The sequence below is a fragment of the Cetorhinus maximus genome, chromosome 3, assembly GCF_964194155.1.
Source record: "Cetorhinus maximus chromosome 3, sCetMax3.hap1.1, whole genome shotgun sequence".
Classification (NCBI taxonomy): domain Eukaryota; kingdom Metazoa; phylum Chordata; class Chondrichthyes; order Lamniformes; family Cetorhinidae; genus Cetorhinus; species Cetorhinus maximus.
In genome coordinates, this window is record NC_135881.1 from 155,341,955 (window position 1) to 155,362,947 (window position 20,993).

Here is a 20,993-nt window from a genome sequence, read left to right on the forward strand (position 1 = left end):
TGCAGCAAGACCTGGACAACATTCGGGCTTGGGCTGATTCAATGGCACTACTGTGGCTGAATCCCCAACTGACAACATCCTGAGGGTTACCTTTGACCAGAAACTGAATTGGACCAAGCATATAAATACAGTGGCTATAAGAGCAGGTATAGCAGGTCAGAGGCTGGGAATTCTGCAGCGAGTAACTTGCCTCCTGACTCCCCATCTACAAGACACAAGTCAGGATTGTGAAGAAATACCCTCCACTTGCCTGGATGAGTGCAGCTCCAGCAACACTCAAGCTTGACACCATCCAGGAAAAAGCAGCCCATTCATCAACTTAAACATACACTCTCTCCACCACTGATGCACAGGGACAGTAGTGTGTACTATATACAGGACGCATTGCAGCAACTCACCAAGGGTCCTTCGACAGCACCTTCCAAACCTGCGACTTCTATTGGATGCAGAGAAACACCATCACCTGCAAGTTACCCTCCAAGACACACACCATCCACACTTGGAACTGTATCACCGTTCCTTTTACTTTGCAGGATCAAAATCCTAGAGATCCCTTCCCACAGCACTACAGGTGTACCTGAACCAGTTGGACTGCAGCAGTTCAAGAAGGTGGCTCACCAATTAGGGATGGGCAACAAATGCTGGCCTTACCAATTTCTACATCCCAACGTAGAACATTTAATAAAAATTGGATATATGCTGTCCAACTCTAATGGCATGACAGCAGAAAAGAGACAGTTAAGTGCAAGTACTGATTGCGCAAAAGCCAATTCAGTTATTTCTATCGATGGAAATCATGTGTATGCTGGAGTCAATTAGGGCAGCTGAACAGTGTGCATACTTTGTTAATGGCCCATTGAGCTCCAAAGCTACATGATTACAAATTACTTCCTTCTACTCTTAACAGGGTAGGGATGGGGGAAGGGGTGAAACTCAATGCTAGTAGGCTTCTGGTTTCAGCCTTATCAATTAACTGAATGTGAAATCTATTTACATTCTAATGTCAACATTAAACATCGAAGTGTGAAACAGCAATAAAAAAGCTGTGTGGCTATTCGACTGATGTTTTTTGGCTCTTGCAAAAGATAATGTACAGTGGACCCTTCGATTTTCCAGATTTCAATTATTCCCCATTTTGACTAGCAGCCACAATTTTAGTGGGACAATAAGTAGTGGTCCCCCTATGGTGCAGCCTGCTAACACCAGACTTTGATTCAGTTTGACAATGAGTCAGTTTACATTGCTTGTTTTGTACATACATTTCTTGCCTGAAGTACTGCTATTTCACGTGTGAAATCAAAAATTTAGGGATTCTCAAATACCTGCCAAATTCTATTGAACATCAGAGGGATATCCCTTAATTACAGAAGATAACAAGCTATCATGCTACATTTATGGCTATCTCTCATTAAAGGAGAAACTATACAAAATATCTTTATGATTACATGTTTTCGAATGATAAAGGAGCTGAATTTCTATGGGTTCTCCTTGTTTACTGTAACTTTGATGGAAGAAGTATAGAAATCCAAGAAAATGTTGTAAACAGTGCTCAACTCCAACAAAGCCCTCACCCGACAAAATTTAGAAACGCAAGCAAATAGAAAAGGAACAGTTTTGGACTGGTGCCCATATTCCTGTTGTTCTTTGAAGTAGGACTAGGAAAATCAAATGGATTATTTATCACTAGTCAGGCAATCAGAATATTAATTATTTCTGGCATTCGGATAGATAAGATGTTTGCATGTTAAGCATGTTTGCTGACTGCGAGTCATTTACTCAGCTCAGTTTTAAAAGAAAGTGTATTGGCATTTTGACTGATACGATACTCCTTTGATAGTTATAAAATTGCAAGATAAGGGTGAATTACACTGATTTTCCAGGTTTCTCGCCCCGGCCGCATTTACTTATAGGATGTCCGTTCACTTGCAGAGTTGGCCCTTGCATCCTGACCTTGTCATGGATGATTCAATCAACATCTTGGTTTTGACGGAAACTTGGTGCTCTGGTGATGTCACCTTACCCCGTACAAAGCTCGCAGTCGCAGGACTGCTGCTCCTGACTTCGCAGCAATCCCAAAGAATGCTGCTGGCCCCATCTTAGCTCCCCTCCCACTGGCACCCCTCCCAATCACCCCACTAGTTGCTTTCCTCAATCCTGACTTTCTCATCCTGCCCCTTTCCTCCAGGACATACCCGAGGGCTATTCCTGGAGAGACCGTTGGCTCAACTTCATTCTTGTAGAACTGGCCAGCACTGTTCGCCTGCCTGATTGGTTTCTGACAATATGCTGATGAGCTGGGAGGTCCAATTTTGGCTGAACCCAAGACCTTTGGCGCCTGGCCTATCTCAGCCCCTAAACGTTTCCACCCTTATATATCTTTCAATTCATCACCAAAAATTATTACATAACTATTTTATCAACTGAGCCTCTTTGATGTGATGGGAAGAACACAATTAAATCCATCTGCTGTGCACCCTCCGCTTTTGATCATACTGATTTGTTATTGTTAACTCCTACACTCTTTGAATGACCACCTTACCAATAACTATCAGCTTTTATGGCACATATAGAAGAGATTGACAATACATACAAAATATTTATCTCAGACCCTAAGGGCGGAATCATCCCAGATTTGCACTAAGTACAGTAGTGGGTGAGTAAAACTTTGTTTTACCCACGGGCCACAATGGTGGCTTTTCATGCTGTATTGTCCCAAACACACCGCATTAATTATGCATTCCCGGGATCTACGCCGTTTCCATGGCAGGCAAGCTCCGAATTGCCTGCTATGCCATCACCTCACTACTTCATCATGCCAGGCACCACGTTTAAAGTACAGCCCGTTGAATTTAAAGTGGCCAAGACAGGGCCAGGAGAAAGTAAAAATGCTTGAACAGAGCCAGTAGAGGTTGAAGGAAATTCACCTGAGGTGTAGTGAGCAGAAATCTTCTTTCCAGATTGGGAGGTTCCCAAGCAGACAAGCAGAAAGTGAGAGAGATGCCTCACCTGGTTGAAATGCCACAGGGGCATACAGCAGGAGTTGCACAGCCACCTGAAGGCAGTAGTTTCCCAGAAGACATGGGACAGATTAAAGGAAAACCCATTTCCGAGGGAAAAGGGAATGTAACACACCCTAAAACAAACTCCACTTGTGGAAGGGGCAACCTAGTGAAATCTTGTATGGAATTACTTACTGGCAAGTCAAATGGTCAAGTCTAAATTTCAAATCTCAGCAGTAACCCCAGCAGTTCAGCTTCAGAATCCACTGATTTTGAGGTGCAAGAGGCGAGTCCGGACACCTTACAAGGGTTTAAGAACATGTTACAACCCATTATCAACTTAGAAATAAGATTTGCCCCAAACAGAATGATTAGACCTAAGGGTTTTAGAAGCAGCCAGTGAGCGGTTAAAATCTATACATGCAGTGCAACCAGGCATTCAAAGAAATTTGCATCGTGCAAGCATTTCTCTCCAGCAGTTTGCAAGAGTCAGCTTCTTCCAGGCCTAGAAAGGCAAACTTGAATCTCTGCCACCCCCACAGCTCACCAGAAGTCACATGTCTATTAGCAGCAACATATCCAGAACACTACCACCAGATGTTAGTGAACACCCAAACCCCCTAGATGCTGCCTAACAAAGATTTAAAGTGAAAAGGGGCCAGAAAGGCAGCAGGTTCTGAAACACCTTATGTAATCTGGACCCCAACCCTACAAGATATTCAGAACCCTTCATGCAAGGCTATTTTAAAGGCTACCCACATTCCAGGGAAAAACAGTGTGATAGCTGATGCTTTATATGATTTATCCAGAGTTTAACTCTGCACAGAATCATCACAAAAGGAAACTTAAACAGAGCATAGCAGTAACAGTATACGGTTGACCTGTGAATGTTTGAGGATGAATGTGTGTGTGTATGGTTTTCTTTTATTACAAGCTTATAATGAAATGCTCCTTGTTGTCATATTTCATTTTGCGGTGTGGAGCTGTCATGAAGATGTGCTTTAAGTCCAATAATGATTTTTAATCCACCAGCTGGAAACCTGAATTGAACTTTTAATAACACTTATTAAAACACAAACTAAAAGTGGCTTGATATTACAGCCCAAGATGGCCACCCCAATTTGTATTACTATTATTCCATATTCCAATCCAGTTGAAATGGAGGCAGCCTGTCTCCAAAACCCACCAAAGGCAATGACCTTCTTGGGAATGTGAAGTACTCGTAACCCCAGCCCCAATAACAATGCATTAAGGCAATCACCTGAGGTTGGCAATGGACCATTAAGACTAAGCGCTGGACAATTGGACCCTGGCTAGCATAGCTTTCCAGACATGAGCTAATCAAGTTACCCTTGGAATACATGATAAATGAACTTATGTGGGATTCCCCCTGGCTGTTGGAGAAGGAAGGTCAAATGACAAGCCAACTCTTTGTATATTTTAAGCACATGTTATCTCAGCGGAAATGGGGACAAGCAGCTGAGAAGTTGATAGAGAAGACCCAAGTGGGGCCTCCCTGTCTCTTCAATACGCCTGGCAAGCTTTAAGCTCTATTTGCTGACTGTAACCATTCAGGGACACTCCGACTGCAAACAGAGGCTTCTTTAAATGAAATTCAGCCCAGCACTACCAGCTCCAGAAGAACAACCAAATCAGCCAGCTACACCTTTAAATCGGAAACATCGCAAATGCCGAAGGAAAGTCTGAAGCCAGCTGAGTGTGTGTGTGTCAAGTATATTCTTTTCAAAACAAAACCTGCTGCGGCCAAATGACGAGAGGGATAAGATGCAAGCCATTTGACCCCCTCCTCACCTGATCATAACAAGTTGTTTTATCATAATGTTCATTGTTGCATTGTTTCGGTTGGATACAAGGTTGAAAATGCTTTGAAACATACAAAAATGTAGCCAAACAGGCCCATGCCAACATGGTTGATTCGTAGCTGCCTTCTCTGCTCTCCTGGACTCCCGATCTCCTGAGGGTATCACAGTGGATTTTTCCAGAGTATTTTGTTCCTTTGTAGGCCCCTGGGCTTTTTTTTTGCCTCCCAGGAGATTGCTCAGTGAGCAGTGGGTGGGGGAGGTGAGGAACAAAGTATGTAGTTTACTCCAGCCATGCTGAATGTGGGCTGGTTTGATGGACCGGTTCATCTTTTCCTGCCCGTCAGTTTTGTGTTTATGTCTTCTGAAGTTGCTTAGCAACCCAGTCAGTAGTATCAGAACAGAAATCCAATGGTTCTAAAGGCCTTTCACCACCTTCTATGTCCAAATAACAGCAAAAACCTAACTTGCTTTTGTTGCCATGGTGGTAAGGGGGAGTGAAGGCGTTAAGGATATTTCATTTAAATATAACACAAAAGGATAATATTAGCACTAATAGATTGTAATCTAACCTAACTGAAACAATTTAAGCTATATGAGGTGACATGAAGTTGCAACTGCAACAAAAATGCATTTGGCTCCTGGCAAGGAGAACAGAACTCAAATCCCCATTTTGCCTGAGATTTTGGCTTGTTTTTTTCCACAGGGTGCTCTATGAGTATCACCTTTATTTTATGCAGAAAGGTCAAGAAAAATTTGCCAGATGTGCCTGCGTTTTCATAATTTTATTGCAATGTGAAAATGCATTGTGCTTAAATTATTTCCTTTCCTGGAGACGACCAATCCTAAACTAAAACAGAAAATTACAGATTACTGTAGTCATCGAGTGAGTTCTATTCTGATGGAAAACAGAGTGAGCTTTGGAGGATCTCCATTATCTATAAACAGTACCATTTGTAATGGTGACACTACATTCTTAGGAAGATTGCATCAATTTAAATGCAATTAATCTGCCAATGTCATCCCATGGCGACATTGGCCCAGATTTTGCAAAAGCAATAATGGTGAGGCCACCAGAACACTCATTGTTATGGAGTAAGTCAGATAGCAACTTCCAGATTTCCATGTTTACATAATCAGAAGTTGCTGTCTTATTTTCCCTGCTTCTCCACAGACTTCACCACACCAGTACCTCACTGACATAGTCAGTATTAAAATACTTGAAGGGTTTAAAATTACGGTAGTGATCCACTAAGCTGGAAAAGTTAGGGTTGGTGCATTGAGGCTGAAGTGTATTTTTAATGGCATGATAAGTTTTAATTGCTGCTGAACGATCTCTCTGGCCTGAAAGCTTAAAGGTATGGATTCTCATTCTTTAAGAATTTAATTATTGTTGGAGGATAAATAAGAATTAAGATTTAAACTTTTCCCTTTGCCTCTTTTATCTGTCTCTTCTAATCCCATCTTTCTTTCCCTCTCTCTCTTTTCTTTCCTGAGTTAGATTCTGTGTTTTCTAGTGGGGAGTCTTCATTCTTACTTCCCTTGCTCACACATGCCACAGATTCCCTGTAGAGGCCACCGTACTAAAAAAGGTTCCCTAAATACCATAAATTGCTGCTCAAAGCCCACAAAAAAAATCTGTGGACAAATTTAAGCATTCTTTCACCGCTGACCACAAATGCAAAGCATTGACAATGCCACGTTATAAAAAATTGCACTGCATTCCAGCATAATCAGAAGAATATATTGTGCCCTTCCGATGAGTAGTATTTTAACCACCTCAGTTCTTAGAGTTATAGCAGAATAGAATCAAGAATCTAGATTAGAAGTTAATATCAAAGTTAACCCAGAAATTCTCCTATTCCAAGAACATTTTATGTTATACTTTGTCAAACATCTTCTTAAAATCCATATAGACAACTTTCACTGCAGAAGTTCAATTAGATTTGGCAAACATGATCAGCCTTTTACTACTTGGTGCTGGCTGTCCTCAATTAACTGAAACTTCTCCAAGTGCCTGTAAATTTTTTTCCTTCATTATTGTTTCTAAAACCAGCCTGTAATTATTCAGAATTTGATGGGCACTTGAGGGAAATAATCTTTCATGATAGGGGATGGAGTAGGGGATGGAGCAGGGGAATGGGACTGACTGGATTACTTTAGTAAGAGCTGGCATGGACTCAATGGGCCAAATGGCCACCTTTAGTGTGATTATGGCTCTTAAATTTTTTGTTTAGGGCCATTTTATTCTCATATTCTCTCTTTTTCAATATTATTTTCCTCTTCACTTCCCCTGTCAACTTCTATGTGGTTCTCTCTTGAAGAATTCACCAAACATGCATCATACACCCTCTTCTTTTGTTTCATCATGTTCTCAACTCTCTTGTCATTCTAGGAGCCCTGGGCTTTAGCTCGCTTGCCTTTCGCTCATGTTGGAATGTACCTAACCTGTACCCAAAACATCTCCTTATGATCACAAATTGTTCTGTTACAGTTTTCCCAGTCAGTCTTTGGTTCCATTTTACCCTGGCTAGATCCTCTCTCATCCCATTGAAGATAGCCTTCTTCCAATTTAGAAGCTCTACTTTACATTGTTCTTTGCTCTTCTCCAGTACTAATCTAAACCTTATGATACAATGATCACTGTTACCCAAATGTTCCCCCACAGACATTTGGTCCACTTGTATCACCTCAACCCCCAGGACCAGATCCAGCAATGCCCTTTCTTGGTTGGACCAAGGACATGCTGGTCGAGGAAGTTCTCCTGAACACATTTCAAAACCTCCTCCCCCTCCTTGTCCTTTACTGTAACACTATCCCAATTGATATTTGGGTAATAAAGCCACCCAGTAGCATCACTCTATATTTCTTCAACACCATGTGGAGGCCTATAGAATACTCCCAGTAGTATGATCATACCCTTTTTCCTTCTCAACTCTAACCAAATGGAATTTGTCCTTGCTCCCTCTTGGACATCCCTTCTTTCCAATACCACAATGTCTTCCCTAAGAAGTAATGCTATCCCACCTCCCTTTTTTCCTTTCCTATCTTTTCTGAACACTTTGCATTTGTGAAAATTGAATGCCCAGTTCTCACTATTTTGAAGCCATGTTTCTATTACTGCCAATGTGTCATATTACCACACATTTAATTGTGCTTGTAGCTCACCAACCTTATCCAGGACACTTTGTGTATTTACACATATGTATTCTAAACCTGTCTTTGTCTTCCTCATAGTCATTTTTAGTCTGCCCCTATCTAATACTTCTCTCATACTATCCACACTCAGTCTCACTCCTTTGTGCACCTTTTCCCCTTTTCTACTTCTGGTGTCCATGTCCCTGTCAATTTAGTTTAAACCCACCTCAACTATAAATAGATAACGAAGCAATCTAGCAAATTGAAGTTTGCTAATTTCCTTTGAAGTAGAATTGCAGACCAGCACAGTCGATTTCGAGCTGTACAATTGAGCATTAAGCAAGAATGTAGAGATAATTGTCACTTGATGTACTTTGATTTTAAAATTCTCATCCTTGTTTTCAAATCCCTCCATGGCCTTATCCCTCCCTACCTCTGTAGTCTCCTGCTGCCCCACATCTGTTAAGATATCTGCCCTCCTGTACTTTTGATCTCTTGAACATCCCCAATTTTGGTGGCCATACCTTCAGCTGCCAATGTTCTAAACTCTGGAATTCTCTCCCTAAACTTCTCTGCCTATCTTCCTCACTTTCATCCTTTATGACACCCTTAAAACCTATCTCCATGACCAAGCTGTTGATCATCTAACCTAATATGGTTTGGTGTCAAATTTTGTTTTATAATGCTCCTGTGAAGCATATTGGGACATTTTATTATGTTAAAGGTGCGATATACGTACAAATTGTTGCTGTTGTAGAATTTGGGATTGTCATCTCTGGTTTTGGACTAGGCCTTCTGTTTTTTTGAGGATGTTTAGAAATCTCTAAAATATAAGCCTATGCGTGAAGTCCTCTTAAATAGATAAAAACAAAATACTGCAGATGCTGGAAATCTGAAACAAAAGCAGAAAATTCTGGAAAAACTCAGCAGGTCTGACAGCACCTGTGGCTCTTAGATGTTGTAAATAGAGATTCCTTCTCTTCACTTAGTTCTGTGTCTTATGATCATCACCAAATTTAATGCCCAGACTGAAACTATCATTATATCAGCCTGCCTTTTTTCTGTCCCCTTCTCTTTTTGGATTTGACAATTATACCAAGGTTATTGGAGCATGCAATCAGTCATGTGGATTTTTTTTGGCTGCAACTTACCCAATACAACTTTAAGGCATTTTGTATAGCAGCCACAAAGCTCAAATCCATGAGGCACCAGTCATTATACTAATTGCCGTTGATTCTGTCATCCTCTATTCTTGTGCTATTTAATATAATGTATATATACATATATATGAAATATATATCTATATATTATATTTATGCATATGCTGGTGCTAGCCCTGTTTGCAGAACATTACCTTCACAGTCAAGCATGTAATGGTTCTGGTCGTTTATTGTATTGTGTTTTGGGAGAATGTTATTGCTTTGCTTTGCTTTTTCGTGCTTGTATGGTCATTTGCAATGATTTGAAAAGTATGTGAAATCCCAGTATTTTTCTTCCATCTGTGTGCACTTTACTGTAATACTGGATAAGATATGCCACAAAACAAGTTTATGACTTTGAATGAATTCCCCAGAAAAACGCAGGATTTTGTTTACAAGTGTATAGGGAGATGTATGATTGTTGTTGTAACATCAAGGGAAAGATTTACAGGACACTGCAAAAGCATCTATAAAAACATTTACATTTACATTTATCAGTGATTATAAGTGTTGTTTTTGACAGGAGAAGTCCCACAATTCCTCTTTAATAGCATAAAAATTATTCATTTGCTTCTTCTGAGCACATGTGATTTTGTAGACAAAGATTTTTATGTCAAGGAGATTTATTTATGTTATAAAGCAAGTATTCTTTGTTTCTCTAGTCTTTTAATTGAGATTTAATACTATGAAGCATTTTCATTCCCCAATGGCTCAGTAAGATGAAACAGAGATTTGAGATGGAGTGGTAATTTGCACGGCTGAGAGGTCAGAAATATTTTTTTCGAGGAGAAGGCTTTAGGAAGATGGTGGTGGTGGTGGAGCGAAGAAACCAGAAGCTATCCTTTCATTCCAGAATGATCCTGATATATTGAACAGTTTTGCGAGAGGAGAACAAGGCCTGATGGTGTTTGATGTGGCCAGATCTGGCGATGAGTAACTAAAATCTTGTGGAAAAGTGTGCACCATATGCATTGAAATCCGTGCTTCATAGATTTAAGGATCAAGAATGGGAGTCTACCAAGGGAACAGCCAGTTGGGGGAGAGAAAGCATTTTACTGGAGACAAGAGCATCAATGGTGAAGGATTGTTTGAATAAATCAACAGCTGGAGAAGTACCGAGGTGAACAGAGGGCCATCGAAATAGAAACAGGGGATGAGAGTGGTGAAGGATGCAAGGAAGTAATCAGAAACGGCCTTATCTACGATACAGATAATGAGCAGAATTTTACGCTGGCGAGATTTTACGGTCCCGCTGAAGTCAATGGACTTTTGAATGGCCTGCCGCATTTTACAGCTCTGCCCCCACCACCACAGGGCTGTAAAATTCCGCCCAATGAGAATGGAGAGACCACATGAAAGGCAAGGCTGAGAGAGAGACTATGAATTATGAGTAGGAGAGTGTATATGGAGAAAGTCATTAAGGGAGGACAGGACAGCACTCAACTTGGAGGAGTTACAGCCAAATTCACAGAATTGCAATCCTGATACTCTATGAGCAATTTTCTCCTTTTGTCCTGTTGAATACAACTGGTTACTTAATCCCAGTTTTGTCACATTGCCAATGCTGCTGCATGGGAATCTGTTCATGGTTAGTTTTACTGTCATATTGAATATAGGAAGTCTCTTGCACCTGTATACAAATCATACCAGCAAAATAATATCTTTATTATTCTGTGACCCAAGAATTATAGGGGCAAAATTGGACTCGGGGGAACCTTGAATGTTTTAAAATGCCATCTGCAATGCGTGTGCTCATATATTTCCAATGCAAAGTTTTCCATATGTGTGAAAGGGTTAGGGCTTGGACATGACAGATCATGATATCATAAGTGTGCAATGTTGATTTGACGCCAGCGCTGCCATTATGGAGGTCCACTCCAGAATTTCAGGTGCGCTTTCATCTGGCCCACGGGAGCAGGTTGGAAGGCCGGTGGGTTGGCAGGGGGAGGTTGATGGGGGCAGGTGTAGTGTTGGGAGGGAAGGTGGTGGGTGGAGTCCAATTCACTTGGGTCAGGAAGATCAAGTTGACCTTCCCGTCCAGAGGCCAACTAAGGGTCATTTAGGGGCTTTTCATGCTGTCACTGACAATAAAAGCTGGCTGCCTGCCTGTGGGCTTGGGGTGGGGGCCCTTCCTGATCGGGCACCCTGTGGCCCATGGAGAGCCCCTTGGCAAAAGCCACGCATGTAGAAACATCCCCTCCCCCACCAGGGCTTGCCTGACTGTCGCTGGTGATCCTGAGTCCGCTCACCTGGGTTCTGGGACTTGCTCCATCTCGCACTTAAAGTAACAGGAGCTCTGATGCCTGATGGGCACAGATTCGTATCAGGGCCTCCAGAACCAGCTGCAGTGGGGTTGCCCCCAGCTTTCTGGCCCACCATCAGTGCCACCACCTTCGGCATTAAATTCAGCCCTGCATGTGTATATATCACGGCTATCCTATCTTCCAAATTATGTGCAGTGACCTAATCTGAGCTGGTGGCTGCCAATGTGTAGTTGAGTGATGGTGTGCCTTCATCTTTGTTGTCTTACTGCTCTTCCATCACTGTCTGTGAAGGTTGCAGTTCATAGGCATCTTAAATAAAAAGGGTTAGGTTGTAATGGGGTAAAGGAGAAAATAACAAGTGCATACTTATCCCATCTGCAGCTTGTAAGTCAGAAGTGAGTTAGGAATAAGGAAGAAATAGGTTTTGACAATGAGGATTATATAGGAGGATAATAAAATCTTCGAAGGATTCAACTCTGCTTTTTGCCTTGACTTCAGCAGTGGCCCTTCCCATTATCACCAGCAGCATCCCTCCTTGGCAATTAGAACTTGCTAAATGTGGTTGTACGCCATCTTCTCCTCAAGAGAGAGGGAAGTGTGAGTGGGTGAATGATATGGTTGTCATGGTTGAATAACTGTGACATGTAGGTGAAAGGGTGAGTGGAAGCATCATAAATGCTAACTTGACAATGGGATTATGCTCCTGGCCTGACTTCAGCAACCTGTTCCCACATCGTTTGAATGTCGGGCCTCCTGCCTCATTGATCGTGTAGGCCATCATTCCTCCTTTCCATCTCCTCCATTAAACCTTCCAGTACAGCGTCCAGTAACCTGAATGCCCACACTCTCCCATGATCAGTCATTCTTCATACTTTCCCAAATTAGATTCACTTGTAGAATGACTTCCAATACTTGCTGCAGCCACAGTGCACCTCTCATTTAAAAGGTGCAATCTAGCTTTAAGTAATGCAAATTAGGAATGATTTTGGTCCCTCTGCTGCTATGTGCAGTTAATGAACTGTGTTGGTAGTGCGTGCTGGCTGCACCCAGGAATTATTATAATTAACAGACAATTCTGAGTTGCCGTGCTGCCTGCATTCCATTGAAGGGGCACTGGTTAATTGTGTATTCTGAATCCTGGACCCGTTTTTGGACTGTACAATTTGCCCGCATATCTAATGTATTTGATAGACAGAATATACATAACTTTCTTTCTTTCCACTTGTCTTTAGGCAGTGCCCAAGGGCAGGGTTGAAAATGGGATCGGAAAAACCTACAACATTGCACACCTGCCCACTTTCTTGGGTGCCATGATCTGTCTAGGAATTGTTTACCGGAATAAGGACATGTGCACTTAAGTGAGGCAGTAATAATTTAGTGATTTCATACATTATTATGTTTTCCATCATTTTTACCTCTGTAACACTGGAAATCACTTTTACCTATATACAACAGACATCCAGTATTACTCCATGATTGGAAATGCTAAAGAAAATGTACATGGTGATAGGCACATAAATGGATATAATGGTATAATCACTTAGTTTATAGAGCAGGTTTACTTCAGCTGAGCCGTAGGGATAAGTCCTGGCTCCAAAAATATGTAATTTATTCTCAACCTGCCATCACAGTGGAAGAGAAAGTCTAGGATTGAGGCCAACAACCAGAATATCATTGCTGAGCCTTTAGGTTCAACTTAGCCACTCTTGTTTAAAAATAAATCTTTTAAATAATGATTGCTCCAGAAAATATACTGGTAATGTAAAACTATTGACCTTAATCAGATTTTTGATAGTTAAATAATACCTATATTTTTACAAGATGCATTTCTTTACTTTTAAATGTATAGAGTGTGTATAATGACTTTGGTGAAGTTGCGTTGTTCTGATATTTGATTCAAAATATGAGGCTGGACTTGATGCTTAGTGATGATTATTGTTCTGCGTAATTATTTCACATTGGTGTACCTGTGGGGCAGAAAAAATTAGTGAACTTCAGTGGGATGAATGTACTGACACTTTGCTATAAATGTACTTTTATTTTGTTATATAACTTAGAAATGGCCCACATACAGTACCTGTACCTAAAGTACAGTTACTATAGCCTTGGATCAATGTGTAGAACCATTGTATAAGTTGAATATGTGTGAGATATTCATAAAACTCCCTACTTCCATGCAAAGAATCACTTTTATCAATTTCCAAGTAATTGCTATTCTCAATAGTCGGTTAGTTTTGGAATTTTTGCATTTACCATTCTTTATAATAATTTAGACACTTTTAAAAAGGATCTATGTCCATTCTTTGGTGTAAGTACTTTGAGGCTTAGTACTATTTAATCTAAATGAATATCTCTGCATTTAGCACAATTGCTTGTCAAGTAGTGAGTCAGCCAGAGGGTCTGGATTTGGCTCACTCATCAACCTACACCTACCTTTTGGGCAGCAAAGGCCTGGTTTCTCTGGCAGGTGAAGGCTGTGTGGATAGAGAGTAAACCACGTCTTCTGCTGTGATTGCCAAGCCTGTGATGAGAGGCCTGTTGGCCAAACGTCTACGGTTTCACCTGGCTGTGGCTTTTACTTCAGCTTTTTCTGTAGCTGGTACCTTCAAGTCCGTAGTAGCTGATTCCAGGAAGAAAGCATGTGCTGACTTCTATAAGAAATATGATGCCATGAAGACATTTGAAGCCATGAGGGATGCTGGTGTGTTTGAAAGTGTGAAACCAAAGAAATAAATTCTTGCAAAGGAAACTTGGACCAAGTGACAGGATTGCTCATCAAATACACACTTGGAATTGGAGATGAAAGGATATAGTTTGTGTATTCTATACCTGATACATAAATAAAACATTTAATTTTCTGACCGTTTAAAAAAAAAACATGGTGAGAACATCCTGTTGTTGTTATTATTGGCAGGAATTTTAATCTTTACTAAATTTAGGGGAAAAAAATTTGCCAATATTAAAAGCGAAACTGCTTTTCTATCTAGTGCATCACAGTAAGTGGTGGACATTGGTGTGGTTTGCAAGCAAAGCACTAACAGAGCAGGAAAATATAATGGCCTTCCTTAAAAAAAAGGCTCCATTTATTTTTCCAGGAACAAATGGATGAACGTTGGAATGGTTTGAGTGCATGACAATCAGCCAAGAAATTTAAAACCTACCTTGATACCCTTAAACAGTAATACTGACCTAGGTCCCACGACATTACGTAATTTGTTTTTTTCCCATCTCCTTTCTTACTCGCTCCATCCACAACATGTTAATATAAAATTGATTGCAGAATCCTGCATTTTTGGAGCAACAGCTGAAGATGAAGTTGTTTGTTTATTCTTTCATGGGTGCCGCTGGCAAGGCCAGCACTTATTGCCCATCACTAATTGCCCTTGAACTGAGTGGCTTGCAAGGCCGTTTCAGAGGGCACTTAAGGGTCAACCACATTGCTTTGGGACTGGAGTCATATATTGGCCAGACTGAGTAAGGATGGCAGATTTCCTTCGCTAATGGGCATTAGTGAATCAGATGTGTTTTTACAACATTTGATGATAGCGGTCACCTTCATTGAGACCAGTTTTATATTCCAGATTTATTAATTGAATTCAAGTTCTACCATCTGCCATAGTAGGATTTGGACACCTCCGCAGAGACTAGCCTGGGCCCCTGGATTACTAGTCCAGTGACATTACCATTACACCACCATCTCCCCAGTGGAGTGAAGATATAGTGGTAAATGTTTGTTTTTCAGATTGAAGGGTGGTGGACGTTGATGGTCTCCAAGGTTCAGTGCTGGAACCTCTTTTTTTTTTTAAATATTGGAATGCAGAGTAAAATTTCAAAATTTGCTGATGATACCAAACTCGGAGGTGTAGCAGACAGTAACGATGATACCAATCAACTACCACAGGACATAGGCTAGCAGAATGGGCAGACAAGTGGCAGATGAAATTCAATAGAGCATTAGGTAACGAATTTTGGCAGAAGGGATAGGGAGGGGCAAATTAGATTGAATGGTACAATTCCGCAGAGTGTACAGGGACAGGGGAACCTGAGGGTTCATGTGCATAGATCTTTGAAGGTGCCAGTCACATTGAGAGAGTAGTTAGCAGAGCATATGGGATCTTGGGCTTCATAAGTAGAGGTATTGAGTACCAGGGGAGGTGATGGCATAGTGGTATTGTCACTGCACTGGTAATCCAGAGACACAGGGTAATGCTCCAGGGACCTGGGTTCAAATTGCGCCATGGCAGATGGTAAAAAATCAGGAATTAAAAGTCGAATGATGACTGTGGTTGTTGTAAAAACCCATCTGGGTAGTACCACTACTGACTAAGCTGGCTGAGCCCTAAAGAACATAGCTGCTAGACTGGGTCTGTGACAGGTAGTGCAACATACTTGTCCATCGTCACCCACACCAACCTGCCTGCTGCAGATGCAGTAGGAGTATCGTTGTGGAGACGCCTTCACATTGAGGATACTCTCCATCGTGTTGTGTGGCACTGCCACCGTGCTAAATGGGATAGATTTCGAACAGATCAACTCAAGACTGGGCATCCATGAGCCACTGTGGGCCATCATCAGTAGCAGAATCTGTAACTTCATGGCTCAGCATATGCCCCAGCTCTACCATTACCATCAAGCCATGGGATCAACCCTGGTTCAATGAAGAGTGCAGGAGGGCATGTCAGGAACAGTACCAGGCATACCTAAAAATGCCAACCTGGTGAGCTATAACACAGGACTACTTGCACGCCAAACAGCATAAGCAGCAAGTGTAAAGCGATCCCACAACCAACGGATCAGATCTAAGCTCTGCAGTCCTGTCATCCAGTCATGAATGGTGGAGGACAACTCACTGGAGGAGGAGGCTCCACAAATATCCCCACCCTCAATGATGGAGGAGCCAGTGCAAAGGATAAGGCTGAAGCATTTGCTGATCTTCAGCCAAAAGTGCCGAGTGGATGATCCATCGCGGCCTCCTCCAGAGGTCCCCAGGATCACAGATGCCAGTCTTCAGCCAATTCGATTCAATGCACACGATATTAAGAAACGGCTGAAGGCACTGGATACTGCAAAGACTTTGGGACCTGACAATATTCCAGCAATAGACTTGTGTTCCAGAACTTGCAGTGCCCTGGCCAATTACCGCCCCATCAGTCTACTCTTGATTATCAGTGAAGTAATAAAGTCATCAATAGTGCTATTAAGCAGCACTTGCTTATCAATAGCATGTTCACTGACGGCCAGTTTGGGTTCCGTCGGGGCCCTCAGCGCCTGATCTCATTACAGCCTTGGTTCAAATATGACAAAAGACCTGAACTCGTGAGGTGAGAGTGACTGCTCTTGTCTCAAGGCCTCATTTGACTGAGTGTGGCATCGAGCCCTAGCAAAACTGGAGTCAATCAGAATCAAGGGAAAACTCTCCGCTGGTTGGAGTCATTCCTAGCACAAAGGAAGATGGTTGTGGTTGTTGGAGGTCAGTTATCTCAGCTCAAGGACATCACCGCAGGAGTTCCTCAGGATAGTGTCCTAGGCTCAACCATCTTCAGTTGCTTCATCAATGACCTTCCATCCATCATAAGATCAGAAATGGGACTGTTCGCTGATGATTGCACAATGTTCAGCACCGTTCGCAATGACTCAGATACTGAACCAGTCCATGTCCAAATTCACAAGACCTGGACAATATCCATGCTTGGGCTGACAAGTGGCAAGTACATTTGCGTCACACAAGTGTCAGGCAACAACCATCTCCAACAAGAGAATCCAACCATCACCCCATGATGTTCAATGGCATTACCATCACTGAAACCCCCAATATCAACGTCCTGGGGGTTACCATTGACCAGAAACTACTGGACTAGCCATATAAATGCTGTGGCTACAAGAGCAGGTCAGAGGCTAGGAATCCTGCGATAAGTAACTCACTTCCTGACTTCCCAAAGCCTGTCCACCATCTCCAAGGTGCAAGTCAGGAGAGTGATGGAAAACTCCCCACTTGCCTGGATGAGTGCAGCTCCCACAACATTCAAGAAGCTTCCATCCAGGACAAAGCAGCCCATTTGATTGGCACCACATCCACAAACATTCACTCCCTTCACTACCGATGCACAGTAGGAGCAGTGTGTACCATCTACAAGATGCACTGCAGGAATTCACCAAGGCTCCTTCAACAGCACCTTCCAAACCCATGGCCACTACCATCTAGAAGTTCAAGGGCAACAGGTAGATGGGAACACCACCACCTGCAAATTCCCCTCCAAGTCACTCACCATCCTGACTCGGAAATATATCTCCGTTCCTTCACAGTTGCTGGGTCAAAATCCTGGCTCTCCTTTTCTAACAGCACTGTGGGTGTATCTACACCACATGGATTGGGCAGCGGTTCAAGAAGGCAGTTCACCATCAACTTCTCAAGGGCAACTAGGGATGGGCAATAAATGCTGGCCCAGCTAGCGAAGCCGACATCCTGTGAATGAATAAAAAAAAAGCAGGGAAGTTTGTCAAACCTTTATAAGCTTTGATTAGGCCACAACTAGAGTATTGTGGCCAGTTCTGATTATCACACTTTCAGAAGGATATGAGGGTCCTTGAGAGGGTCCAGAGGAGATTTACTAGAATAGGTCCAGGGATGATAAATTTTAGCTGTAAGGTTAAGTTGGAAATGCTGGGGTTATGCTCCCTGGACCAAAAGAAATTGAGGGTGAATTTGAATCAGGTGCACAAGATTATAACAGGTTTAGGTAACTCTTTCGAGTACATTCACAGTTCTTGTGTTTGTTTTTTTCTGGGAGTGGGACATGAACCCACAACCTTCTGACTCAAAGGTGAGGGTGCTATGAACTGAGCCACAGCTGACACCTCAAACAGGTTTAGGTAAGGTAGACCAAAAAATCGTTCTCGTTAGCTGATGGTACAAGGACTAGGGGACACAGATTTAAGCTTTTGGGCAAGAGCTGCAAGGGAGAGTGTGAGGAAGAACTTTTTTACCCAATGAGCGGTACTGAGCTAGAACTCGCTGTCTACGAGGTATTGGAAGCAAAGAAGATGAATGATTTCAAAAGGAGATTGGATGGGCATTTGAGGGAAATAAAGTTGCAGGGCTGTGGGGATAGGACGGGAGAATGGGACTGATTTGATTGCTGTACAGCGAGTCAGCATGGACACGATGGACTGAATGGCCTCCTGTGTCATAATGAATCTATGACTCTAGATGCTGAACTTTCATCTTCGAGATGGGTAGCACATGTTGGGAAATTTCCTGACTTGTCCTATCAGACCCAATTTTCTCAGGGTGGGGGTGGGTGCAGGATAGAGTCAGCTCTACCATCCTCAGAGGCAGCCACAAGGGCGGCTGAGTGCCAAATCAGGTTGCTTAAAAGGTCCACCTCGGTTCTCTGGAACGTTATCCTTGTTGCTGGCTTATACTTTAGGTCCTCTGGCCCACATCCCTCACCCCTTCCATCTACCCTCCATGCCAACTCCAACTCATGCCCCTAACTCCCCCCACCACCCCCAATGGTCCTTCATACCCTTCGTGCTAACTCATGGCACTTCCATGTCCATTTGCCCAGTATAAACACACTTTACAGAACCAATGAAGCCCATAGTAACAATGCATGTGTGGAACTACATAAAAGCAACCATTTGTAATTTTCTTCTAAAAAAAGACTGCCTTTGCTACAACCCTATAAAAGTATCAATCAATGAGACATTTAAAGTATCAACAACAGAAGCCATAAGCCCTTGACACTACTTTACCTTATGCAAATAAACATTGAGCCATTGACAAATGAGATCACATAAAAATAGTTCATTATAACGTCATAAAGCTGTCAATCTTCTCTGCACCTGTGTCAACAAACTCTCCCATATAATCCTTCTATGGGAGTCTGGGCTCTGTGCAGAGGAGTTGGCATGGAGGGGCCATGGGAAAGACCTTGTAACCTTACCTTTCAAAAGGTTCCCCAATTCAAGCTATGGCTCATGACCCCTCTGAGATTTATGAACCACGAGTCATGGAGAAACTGGCCCGACTCTACAAAAATTACGGGGATGTTAGGAGATGCCTAGGCCTGCAATGGAGCCGGTCAGGTTAGGAGCGCAGGCTGCAAGTTAGCAACCCATACCCTTATCCCGCACCAGTGAAGTTTGAGGAACAGCGGGAATCTCAGAATTGGGTCCCGTCTGCCATTTTTAAATCCAACCCCCAGCTTTCGTTCTGATTTGGTCGGAGGCATGAAATTCCGGGTCAATGAATCTAAACTTATCTTTTCAGAATTTTTTTTAACCATTGTTCTTTGGAAAACAATTGAAGAGTTAAATTTCAATATTGAGTTTTTAAATCAAAGAATATTTGCACGTTTAAAAAAAGTTACACTGGTGACATATCGAAAAGGCGGGTATTGAAATATTTCTCCAATAATGATTAAAACAGTTAGCCACTGTTAGCCCATCTCAGTGGTCAATTTGGGATCATTTTCATCTTTACCACCTGACAGTAACCTGGCTGAATGGATTACTTGCTCATTATAGAACCACATAATTCTTGTTCCTTTGATTTCAATGGAACAATAATTTAGTAGGCTCTACAGTGGGAGGCTAGTCTGCTCTGCAAATCTTTGGTACTTGGCAAGGGTTATTTGGCATAGGTCCTGCCTTTGGATTGTGAAATTGGAGATAAAAGCAGAGACCAATTGGGGGTTATTTTCCCAGGCAAGGCTAGGTGGGAATGTGCACTTGCGGGGAATTAAATAAATCCCCTAAAAGTGATGTTGAGTTGGGATTCTGCCATCATCCTGCCCTCTTCTGAAGTTCCCCAGGGTGGGTTTGAAGACAAGCAGGGAAACCAATTAAGATACCTAAAAAGCCAATTAGGAACTATTTTAATCCTCAATTCTGGATTTCACAGCCAGGGCCTGACAGCAATTTGCCAGGGTCATTGAGGTGAGTGAGCAGCAGGGAAGGTTTCTTCAGTGAAACTGACAAGCTGAGAAGGTTTTGCTAAGTGAAACTGAAGAGCTCCAGCCTTGGCCAGATGAGAGGCTGCTGTCTACCTCATTGCTTCTCTGAGAGAGCTATCGTCGTTTGACAGGTGATTGCTGACTTCTTGGAAAGCATTTCACCGGTCAAGCACTTCACTAACCTGCTGCACTTCCCTGCTGCCAGCCTTCATCATGGCGTGGAAGCAGCTTTTGTAGTTCCACCTTGCACCTCTGATGAGGGGCAAGAGGAGAAGGAACATCTCTACCATCAGCACTAGCAGCAGCAAAAGGAACAACAGCAGTGCCTGTGTTCTCTTCAGTCACATGCTCCTCCTTAGTGCAGAGGGGATGGACATTGAGATCCAGTTGGAAGGAAGTGAGACCCCCAATTCAGGGTCAGAGAATCCGTTTTCTCAATATGTGCACTAGTGCCTCAGGATGATCAGGTGCTCGTGACTACTCATTGCTGACACCTACAGCCTCTTAGAACAAGACCTTCCTCATGTAGCAGGTGGAGCAAACATAAGAATGGAGAGAACACTTGGGAAGGCTGCCTCCCTGGGTCTCTTGGGGGCAGCAGTGGGGTGAACTCTCC

At 42.5% G+C, this 20,993-nt stretch overlaps 1 protein-coding gene and 1 pseudogene across 2 annotated transcripts in view; both read left to right on the forward strand.

The window, feature by feature from the left end:
• The window catches only part of fbxl7 (F-box and leucine-rich repeat protein 7), a 398,497-nt gene that overhangs the window by 165,254 nt on the left and 212,250 nt on the right, over positions 1–20,993 (forward strand). The window lies entirely within an intron of this gene.
• Positions 13,914–14,289, forward strand: LOC144673439 (cytochrome c oxidase subunit 6C pseudogene; annotated as a pseudogene).